Source organism: Vombatus ursinus, unplaced genomic scaffold, assembly GCF_900497805.2.
Source record: "Vombatus ursinus unplaced genomic scaffold, bare-nosed wombat genome assembly UNPS02014821.1, whole genome shotgun sequence".
Lineage (NCBI taxonomy): Eukaryota > Metazoa > Chordata > Mammalia > Diprotodontia > Vombatidae > Vombatus > Vombatus ursinus.
In genome coordinates this window covers 24037324-24047917 of record NW_020954599.1, presented here as the reverse complement: position 1 = coordinate 24047917, position 10594 = coordinate 24037324, and positions in this window count along the sequence as shown.

The window sequence follows — 10594 nt, the reverse complement described above, 5'->3', positions numbered from 1 at the left end:
TACCTAAATTAGCTTACTTATTCATTTCCATACCAATCAAACTACCAAAAGTATTTTGTTGAGCTAGAAAAAAAATAATAACAAAATTCATCTGGAAGAACAGAAGTTCCAGAACATTAAGGGAATTAATGGAAAGAAATGCAAGGGAAGGTGGCTTAGTTGTAAAAAAATCTTAAATTGTATTATAAAGCAGCAATCATCAAAACAATTTGGTAGTGGCTAAGAAATAGAGTGGTGAATAAGTAGAATAGGTCAGGAATGCAAGAAACAATAGTCAATGACTATAGTAATCCACTGTATATAAATCCAAAGACTCTAGCTTTCTGGGGGGATAACTCAGTATTTACCAAAAACTTCTAGGAAAACTGAAAAATAGTATGGCAGAAACTAGACATATACCAACATTTTCCACCTTATAATAAGATAAATTCAAAATGGGTACATGATTTAGATATAAAGACTGATATTCTAAGCAAACAAGGAGAGGAAGGAATAGTTTGCCTGTAAGATCTTTGGGAAAAGGAAGAATTTATGATCAAACAAGACATAGAGAACATTATGAAATGCAAAATGGATGATTTTGTTTACATTAAATTGAAAGGTTTTTGCACAAACAAAGCCAATGCAACCAAGATTAGAATGGAATCAGAATGCTGGGAAACTTATTTTTATTTTTATTTTTTTTACTGCCAGTGTCTCTGATAAAGGGCTCATTTCTAAAATATATAGAGAACTGAATTAAACTTAAAAGAATAAAAGTCATTCCCCAATTGATAAATGGTCAAAGGATATGAACAGGCAATTTTCAGATGAAGAAATGAAAACTATCTCTAATCATATGAAAAAATACTCTAAATCACTATTGATTAGAGAAATGCAAATCAAAGCAATTCTGAAGTACCACATCACACCTAGATTGGCTACCATGACAAAACAGGAAAATGATAAATGTTGAAGAAGATGTGGGAAATTTGGAACACTAATCCATTGTTGGTGGAGTTGTGAACTGACCTAACCATTCTGGAGAGCAATTTGGAACTATGCCCGCAGGACTATAAAAGTGTGAATACCCTTTGACCCAGCAATACAACTTCTAGGTCTGACCCCAAAGAGATCATAAAAATGGGAAAAGGACCCATATGTTCAAAATTATCTGTAGCAGCTCTTTTTGTGGTGGCCAAGAATTGGAAATTGAGGGGATTTCCATCAATTGGGGAATGACTGAACAAGTTGTGGTATATGAATGTAATGAAAGTTGTATCAAAGAAAATCATTTATCCAAGTCCATAGCAAAACAGAAATCAGAAAAAATGCATACATATAAGAATATATGTTAAAGATTGCATAGATAATACAGAGTGAAGATTCTCTCCCATTGGGAGGGTGAGGTAAGTGGGGAGTGAAATGACTCAGGTCAACTTAGAATTAACCCATGGGAAAGTCCCCTGAAATTTCTAGTGTAACAATCTGAGGAAAGGAACCTGATGGAGATTCTAGTTCCTTGTTTTTCAGGCTTTTTCTTTTTAGATTTTTTTTTCCTTCAGTAACCTGAAGCAGGATTGGTCTTTTATCTTCTCTTTGGAGACTGGATGCCAGAAGTGCTTGAAGTTTCTGAAGAGCTGAAAGGAGGCTTTAAGAATCCAAAAAAATCAGAAGAAGTTGAAATTCTCTCTGTTGCTCTTTTCAACTCTGCCTTGCTATTCTTGTTGATACAAAGCATTGCTCTCCTCAAATGAAGAGAGAGTTCTAAATCAGTGGAATTTGGGACCTCCATTACATACCAGCTTATCTAGTATATATGTTGAAGGGTGGGGATGGTAGTTTGCAGACTCATTTATATAGGGAACACACTGCAAGGAAATCCCCTTTAACTATTTAGTAAACAAGTCAGAAAGGTAAATAAAGTTAGTCTGAATAGATTTATTTTTGATTAAGACATGCAACATTCATTATCATTTCTTTATTTTCTAGATGTTCACTGTCTCTTTAATGATCTGTTCTAGAATTTTGCAGGAATTGAAATCAAAGTGACTGACTGAAACTTTGCAAATGTTGTTATCTTTTGTTTCCTTTCCTTAAAAAAAAAAAAGAATGAACACACTCTTTCCCAATCCCACAGCATCTTGTCCTTCCTGTTTTCTATAATTTCTGACATATCAGTAACAGTGGTTCCATTATGAAATTCACATTTGATTTCACAATCCAAGGACTTGAATAGTGAGACTTCAAATCTCAAAGCTGGATGTCTTCTTACTGTATCTTTACTTACCTTGGAAATCAACTACCTGTTAACTATTTTTTTCTTTCATTTTCAAAGGGAAGATTATTTTTCTGTGGAGACAAATCAGAAATAAAATGAGAATTGAGTAACTCTCCCTTCTCTTTTGTCATATTTTATCAGCATTTCATCCACTGGGAACATCCATCAGTCTTTCTTTGATTTTTTTTCTCTTTCCTTCATTACAACTTCAAACAAACAAAGAAAACATTTTCTTCTCCTTAGCTTTCCTCATAATATCAGGTCATAGTGAGCTTTAGCACTCTGGGCAATATTTTCACAGAACCATATCATAACTTTGGATTTGTCCTCCATTATCTGTCCTTGCTTCAGTTTTCTAAACATATCAAAATAGAAGTTGAATGATGATTTACTGGGATACACAGACTGATCTCTTCAATTTCACATTCAAATTGAGATTATTTCCTTTTATGTCTTCCTAGCTTCTTTCTTGACAGTTCTCTTATCTTTTCTGGTCTGATTTCCCCTTTATAATTGTTGTTTTTTAAAATTTCAGTATTGAATAAAGACTTTTCTTTAATTTAAAAAAGATTCATTCTTTTCTTTTTTTAACCTCCCATCTCCTTCCCCCACTCTCCAGATGAATTTTAATCCATAAGCTAAAACCTGTTGGTTCTCTGAACTTCTAAAATACTACTTTCTGGAAATTAAGGGAACATGAGAGGTGATGCCTGGCCTTTTTGTTTTATGTCACAAATTCTTTCAGGGATTTGTCACAAACCCCAAGGAATGTCATAATCTCAGTAAATAGTTTTTAACTTTTATTGAGAGAAATATTCAATATAGAATTTCCCCTTGTTGGTTCCTCAATCTTTAGACAGATAAATTCATCTAATGATGACTTTAGGCAGATTGAGAAATTATTGGAAAGTCCCAGCAGTGATTTGGATAATTGAAGTGCCTCAACAATATGTTGTCAGGTCTCTTTGTTGGGCTGCTATTTTATTTTAATTGAGATTTAAAATGATCTCAAATGAGATAACGTTTTGATTTTCTGAATATTTTATTTTCTTCCAATTGCATGGAAAAATAATTTTAACTTTCATATTTTTTTAAATTGTATTTGAAATTCCTTTCTCTCCTCCATCCCTCCCCATTTCCTGAGGTGGTAAGCAATTTGATATGAGTGAGCTAATATTTTTAAAGTGCCTGGTCCATAGTAGATATTTAATAAATGCCTCTTCCTTTCTTCTTCCCCCATTCCCCAAACTCTTCTTCTATTACCTCTTTGGATCACTTTCCTTAGCATAATTTAATGAAAAAATATCCCTACGATTTGTCTTTCCATTGATCCATATATCCATGCTTTCTGTCAAAACTAGTTTATTTATTCAGTGCCATCCTAATAAAACTACCCAAAATATTTTTAGAGTTAGAAAAAAAGTAACAAAATTTATCTGAAAAAACAAAAGGTCAAGAATATCAAAGGAATTAATTTAAAAAATGCAAAAGAAGTTGGCCTAGCCAAACCAGATCTAAAATTGTTATTTCGGGAAGAGGGAAGTGGAGGGAAGGAAGGAGAAAACTTAAAAATTCAATATCTTGTAAAAATAAATGTAAAATTGTTTTTTTACATATAATTGGAAGAAAATTCTATTAAAAGGGATTTTTTTACAGGGAATTGGGGAATATTTAACAAAATATTTTATAAATTGTAGTTAATCCTTCATTTTCAAAGAGAACAAATGACATCACAGGTTATTGTCTTAACTTGCTCATGAATCAGATTTAAGTAAAGTAGATTTGCAATGGCATCAGTCTCACACTATCTTCCAGAGCCATCAAAGTCCAGTGACTAAGTAAACTGGTGAAAGGCCAGGACGACCTTGTTGTCTTCAACGTCTGACCAAGCTATAAGCTATCCACTTCTGTGACCATTGGAAGAAATTGTTTATATCCACCCATTCTGCTATGGGCAATTTTGACATGATTATGGTTGATATCCTGTTAATTCCCCAATGGGTTTGAGGCCTATTATTTACTCTAAACCTGATTTAGTCCATCTATTGAGCTGGTTTTATTGGGTTATGGTTGCTGCATATGATGCAGCTTCTTGGAGCCACAGGTGAGAATTGAGTGAGAAATGGACACCAAAAGTGACTGAACAGCCCTGCAAAGGGCTAAGCAAACCCTCCCACCAGTGGTGCTAGTCCTCCATGAACACTCCATACACCCTAAAAAAATAAATATAAATATATTAAAATGAAAAGAAAAACAGAAATAATAATACAAGTGAATGCCTCATAATTATGTAATTGTTCCCCAAAGAAGAAATTAGAAAACTAACCATCTATTTTTTTTCCATAAGTAAGACAATAGGGATGTGTTAAACTGCATTTTTGTTAGACCTTCCATATCTTGATTAGTTTTGCTGAACAGCATTATTTTTCTTTCTTTCTTTCTTTCTTTCTTTCTTTCTTTCTTTCTTTCTTTCTTCCTTCCTTCTTTCTTCCTTTCTTTATTTGTGGTTCAAGAGATAGGGGAAAGTATATTTTAAAATAAATGCTATATAAAATATACTATTTAATTTTTAAAGATAAATAACAGTCACATTAAGTTATTTTACTGTAGATAACTTCTAAGTAGTGTCTGTGAGTTTCTGAGTGTGTAAGTGAGAGAGAGAGAAAGAGACAAAGACAGAAAATTTCTGCATTAGGAAAAGTGAGTTATGGGAAATAAGTAGGTGGGACTGTGAAGTGGTGTCAAATTCAAATATAAATGAGGCTACTAAGCTATATGTAAGGATTCCTGCTAATTCAGAAAACCATGTATTAACATTATCAATGTTTAATTGTATTTTGTTGATTATTATTTAATTATTTCTCAATTACATTTTAATATATTTCCCCCTCTGATATAGTTGAACTTCCATTAATTTCTATCATCCTCAGTTACCCCATCTTTTAAAAGGAGATAAGAAAAGCATCTATTTCAACCATTTGTTATAAAGATCAATCAAGATAATATATGGAATGAACTTTGCAAATCTTAAAACACTATATAAATGTGAACTATATATTACATATGGCATTATCATCTCTTGAATTTACTGCTTCTGTAGTCTACTATGGGCTTCTCCTTTTCATACTCTTCTACTTGTCAAAAAGAATAAGAAATGGTTATTATTATTATTAATAATTTTCCTACACACACTTTGACCTTACTCACCTAGTTCTACTATATTCCCAACTCAACGAAATGTTTATTATCTCCTACCTTTCTTATGAACAAAAAAGTAATTTTTTAATATATCTGAGTTAGTCTTGTTATGCAAACTGTTGACATTTAGAGGTTAAGAAGACACCATTAAAGGAGTTGGAGTCATACTTTAATTGACATTTTCTCAACATTAATAGCTTTTTAAAGACTTTGGGGGGCATTAATTATAACATACAGAAGTCTAAGTGAGCTTGGTGAAATCTCTAATTATGAGGAATGAGTTTGAAGGGCAGAGGGAACTTATCCTACTATAATTACTCATATGCCTCAGAGTATTTTGCATTGGAAACATTGCAGTGCAGACCTCAAGCTGCCAGTGGTTATACAGAAAAATTTTTTTTAAAAATAGAGGAATTTGGAATATAATTCAAAAATAAGTCAAAAGAATGAATTGGATACATAAAGTAATGCTTCCCCATTTCTGGACTCCATATCTATACAAGGTTATAAATGTAAAGTTATAACTGCATTCTGTATCATTATTCCTGACATATATGATGCTGCTCCATTGTGGATGGTCATTTGGTAAATTTACCTGAATCTGCAGGTGTTAGCTGGCAGGAAATCATTGAAAGTCTAATCTAATTTGCATTATTTCCTTGCCAGCAGAAATTAATCTGCAGGAATGTCAGAGACATAAGGCTGAATTAAGATAGCCATGATTTAATCTGATAGCTATTAGTGCTATAGACTGATGGCTTACTTTCCTTTTATTGATCAGGATATATTAAGATTCCGTTTCCAAAACTCTAGTCCTGTGGTTCTTTACATCCAAGAATCTCAATATGTTTAATAAACATTAGCTCATCAATATTCAATAATCCCATGATGTAAGTATAGTATAGGTAATCACTATATCTTTATTTTATAGATAAGGCAGAAAGAATAAATTATTTGTTCAAGGTAATTGCTTGTTTCTTCTCTCTTTTTCTTTTAATTTTAAAATATAATTTAGAAATTAATGAATTGGGATATTTTGATTAATTTACTATCTATCCAGAAAAGAATTCTCTATTTCAAATATTTTCCTCTTTATCATATTTGTCAAATAGGAAAATCACAAATTCTTATATCAATATATTGCATCAAAGTCTATTAAGTATTTGTATACACATAGTGCTTATTCTTTCATTCATCAATGCCTTCTTCCAGCCCAACAATGTTTTAAGTTTTTTTTTTTAAGTATCTTATAATATGTATTGGTAAATGAAATTTTATTATGGAAATTTTAATACAATTTCTACATGATATGATGAAATCACCACAAAAACCTCATTTTCTTTTCTTTGTCTTTTCATTGTCTTTTCTCTCCTGAAAGAGAGTCTGACCTTCAGGACCCAAATTTTCAGAGAGAACTCTCTCTCTTGTCCTCTCAGGTGAGCACACGTTTGCCTGCATGCATGTGTGCACATACACAGAAAGACAGGCACATTATTGTAGTTCTTTGATTTGATCATTTCAATTTGAAGAGTTAAGTATATTTCCATTTGCATGTGTAATGCATGCATATTTATCTCTCTGTTTGCCTTTCTTAACACACATAGATATATACAAATATACACAATAATATCCCTCTTATCCAGATGTGCTATCCATCTGGAGACCTCAAAAAGATGTGAAAAGTGCTCTAAGGAAGGGACAAAAACAGCTGTCACAAAATCAGACACCTTACTCTGAAGAAGAGGCATGGAGCCAGATTTAGGAGCCAATTAACTTATTATTTCAGTATAAAATTAAGATTACTGATTGCTCATGTATGGTTTTCTGTTTTTCTAACAAACTTTTATTCTGATCAAATGATAGAAGACAGTTTTAGAAGGGTACAATATTAAGAGTCACACTGAAAGAGGAAGAACTCATGCATGCCTGGATTTTGTTGATTTTGTATAACTTCTTTTATATTCTTACCTCAAATACAAGCTCATAGAGATTAGGGGCCATGTTTTACTTATTTTTCACATTCATCACTATTCCTAACACAATAAATTGCATCAGATAAGTACTTGTATTTAAAAATCTGTTGGGATAAAGATGTATGTTACATGATAACACTGATTACTTGCTGAAATGTCTTCCTAATCTTATTTAATCTCTGGTGCACTAATCACCTCCCCCTCCCCCCCCCAAAAAAACTAGTAAGCTCCACTGTTATCTAACAAAAATTGTTCACTTGTGTGTGTGTGTGTGTGTGTGCACACGCATGTGCATGCATGTGTGTCTATGAGGTGCTGGGTGGTAAGAATGTGAAAATAATAAATGAAACTATCCCTTTCCTCAAGATGCCAAATTATTTACAAAGGAATGGTGATTTGAAACAGAAGATTGAAAAACAAATAATCCCATGGTTATAAACATGAGTGATTGTTCCAGCTTCTCACAGAAATAGTGGAATTGCAATGATGAATAGGTTTAGAGGAAAGAAAAATAGTCTTAGTTTTAGATATATTATATTTCAGGTTTGAGGGGTACACTGAGATGGCAAAATCTTGTAGGCTATTGGAAATGTGGGCCACAAGCTCAGAAGTGAAATAAGGACTGATGTTTTTTTTTTTTTGAGTCATCTGTAAAAATGTGGTGTTTCAATCAGTAAGAGCAAAAAGCAGGTTTCCAAAGGAGAGAATGCAGACAGGGAAAGAAAGCTGAGGACAGAACTTTGGAGGGGAGGGGATAGCATCCATATTTAGAGAATGGGTAGAAGTATTTATGGAAGCAGGCAAGAGTTGCACTAGAATTTTGTCATTGAAGCCAAAGAAAGAGAGAGTTAAAAAGTGGGGAGTATGGTCAGAAAAGCCAAAACATATGGGGAGTTGAAGGATGAAATATAAAGGAATCATAAATTAAATTCCATGGTTAGGATGTCATTGTGAACAGTGAGAGTAGTTGCAGCAGATAAGTAGGATATATCTCAATGCAAGTAGTTGAGGAGACAGTGGTCATTGAGGAAATATAGAGAACTTTTTTTAATGGTGTTTGGTTCCAAATGGATTGAAAGAAATAGGATGTTAGCTAAATGAGACAGAAGGGTCAAGGTAACCTTTAAGAATTGAAAAGATGGTTATAAACTTGTATCAGATTTGAAGAAGCCAATGGAAAGGAATAATTCACAATGAATGTGAGAGCCATGATTACTAGGTATTCAAAATAATAATCTTCAAAACGTTGAAAAGAGAATGGAACTATGGCACAAGCAGCAGAATTAGCCATCGTGATAAGGTGGAGAAGGGAAGTAAAGAGAGAGAATATTCCCTGATTGATTAATAGTCTAGATATATGAACAGAGAATTTTCATGTGGGAAAATAAGTACACTAATGCACTACTGGTGGAGCAAAGAACTAGGCCAACCCTTCTGGAGATCAAGTTGGAACTATATCCAAACAGGCATAAAGCTATACATATCCTTTGACCCTGCAATACCACAACTAGGTCTATACCTCAAGGATATCAAAGAAAAAAGAAAAGTTCTAATGCATAAATTATTTAGAGCAGCTCTTTTCTGGTGGCAAAGAACTGGAAACTAAGAAGGGTGGAGCCAAGATGGCAGAGTAAAAGCAGTGACTTGCTTGAGATCTCCCCCAAACCCCTCCAAATACCTGTAAAAATGTCTCTAAACAGATTCTAGAGCAGTCAAACCCACAAAAAGGCAGAGGAAAACAAATTTCCAGCCAAAGACTACCTGGATGGTTGATAGGAATGATCTGTTGTGATGGGCTGGCAGAGGAGCACAGTTCAGCATGGGCCCCACAGGCAAAGACAGGGCCTAAGAAAACCTGGAGCAGGCCTCAAAGGGCTAAATCATTAACAATTGTAGAGGTTTCTATACTTCTCAACTCCTTAAATGACAAAGACAACTTAGAAGTTCAGTAGGAAAGTTATGTCAGGTCTGAGTAAAAGAGGAGCACGGTCCAGCCCTTGTCCTGGCACAGACCAAGACAAGGGCCATTCCAGAATTCTCCACCTACAGACAGTGGGGAGACCAAGAGGATGATCAGAGAAGAATTTCAGGCATTTCTTCATGGGCACTGAGGCAGGATTCTCTTATTTTGCCATGCTTGGATCTGGGTCACAGTTGTGGGTGGTGGTCCTGGGGCAAAGAAGAGCAGTGATGTGGTGGAGCCAGTGGTAGTGGTAGAGAGAAAATCCTCCTCACAGTTCCAAGGCAGAAAAGAATGCTTGTGGTCACTCATAGATCAGAGCACAGGCCAGGAAAGGTGTAAATATCTCCCCTTTGATCATACCACCTTGGAAGAACTGAACATTTACAGGTCTCTAGAAGTATCTATAAAAACAACTGCACAAAACCCCCCAAACTTGGGACAGTACACCCTCCACACTGGAATCAGACCCCTACCTTAACAAAGACTTAAGAAGTCAAATAATTGGCTGAGGATATGAGCAAACAGCTCAAAAAAAACAAAAACAAAACAACAAACTTCAGACCATAAAATAGTACTTTGGTGACAAAGAAGATCAAAACATACAACCAGAAGAAAACAAAGTCAAAGCTTCTACATCCAAAGCCTCCAAGAAAAAAGATATGAATTAGTCCCAGGCCATGGAAGAGCTCAAAAAGGATTCTGAGAAATAAGTAAGAATAGTAGAGGAAAAACTTGGAAGAGAAATAAGAGTAATTCAAGAAAATCATGAAAAACAGGTCAACAGCTTGCTAAAGGAGACCCAAAAATACTGAAGAAAATAACAACTTAGTAGCTTAATTTGTTCTTTTTCTAGTTTTTTTAGTTGTATGCCCAATTCATTGATGTCCTCTATTTCTATTTTATTTATGTAAGCATTTAGAGATTTAAAACTTCCCCTAAGAACTTATGCATCCCATAAGTTCTTTTATGTTGTCTCATTATTGTCATTCTCTTGAATGAAATTATTGATTGTTTCTATGATTTGTTGTTTGATCCAATCATTTTTTAGGATTAAGTTATTTAGTTTCCAAATATTTTTTAGTCTATCTTTCCATGGCCCTTTATTACATATATTTTTTATTGCATCATGATCTGAAAAGGATGCATTTAATATGTCTGCCTTTCTGCATTGGATTGTGAGGTTTTTATGCCCTGCTAGAT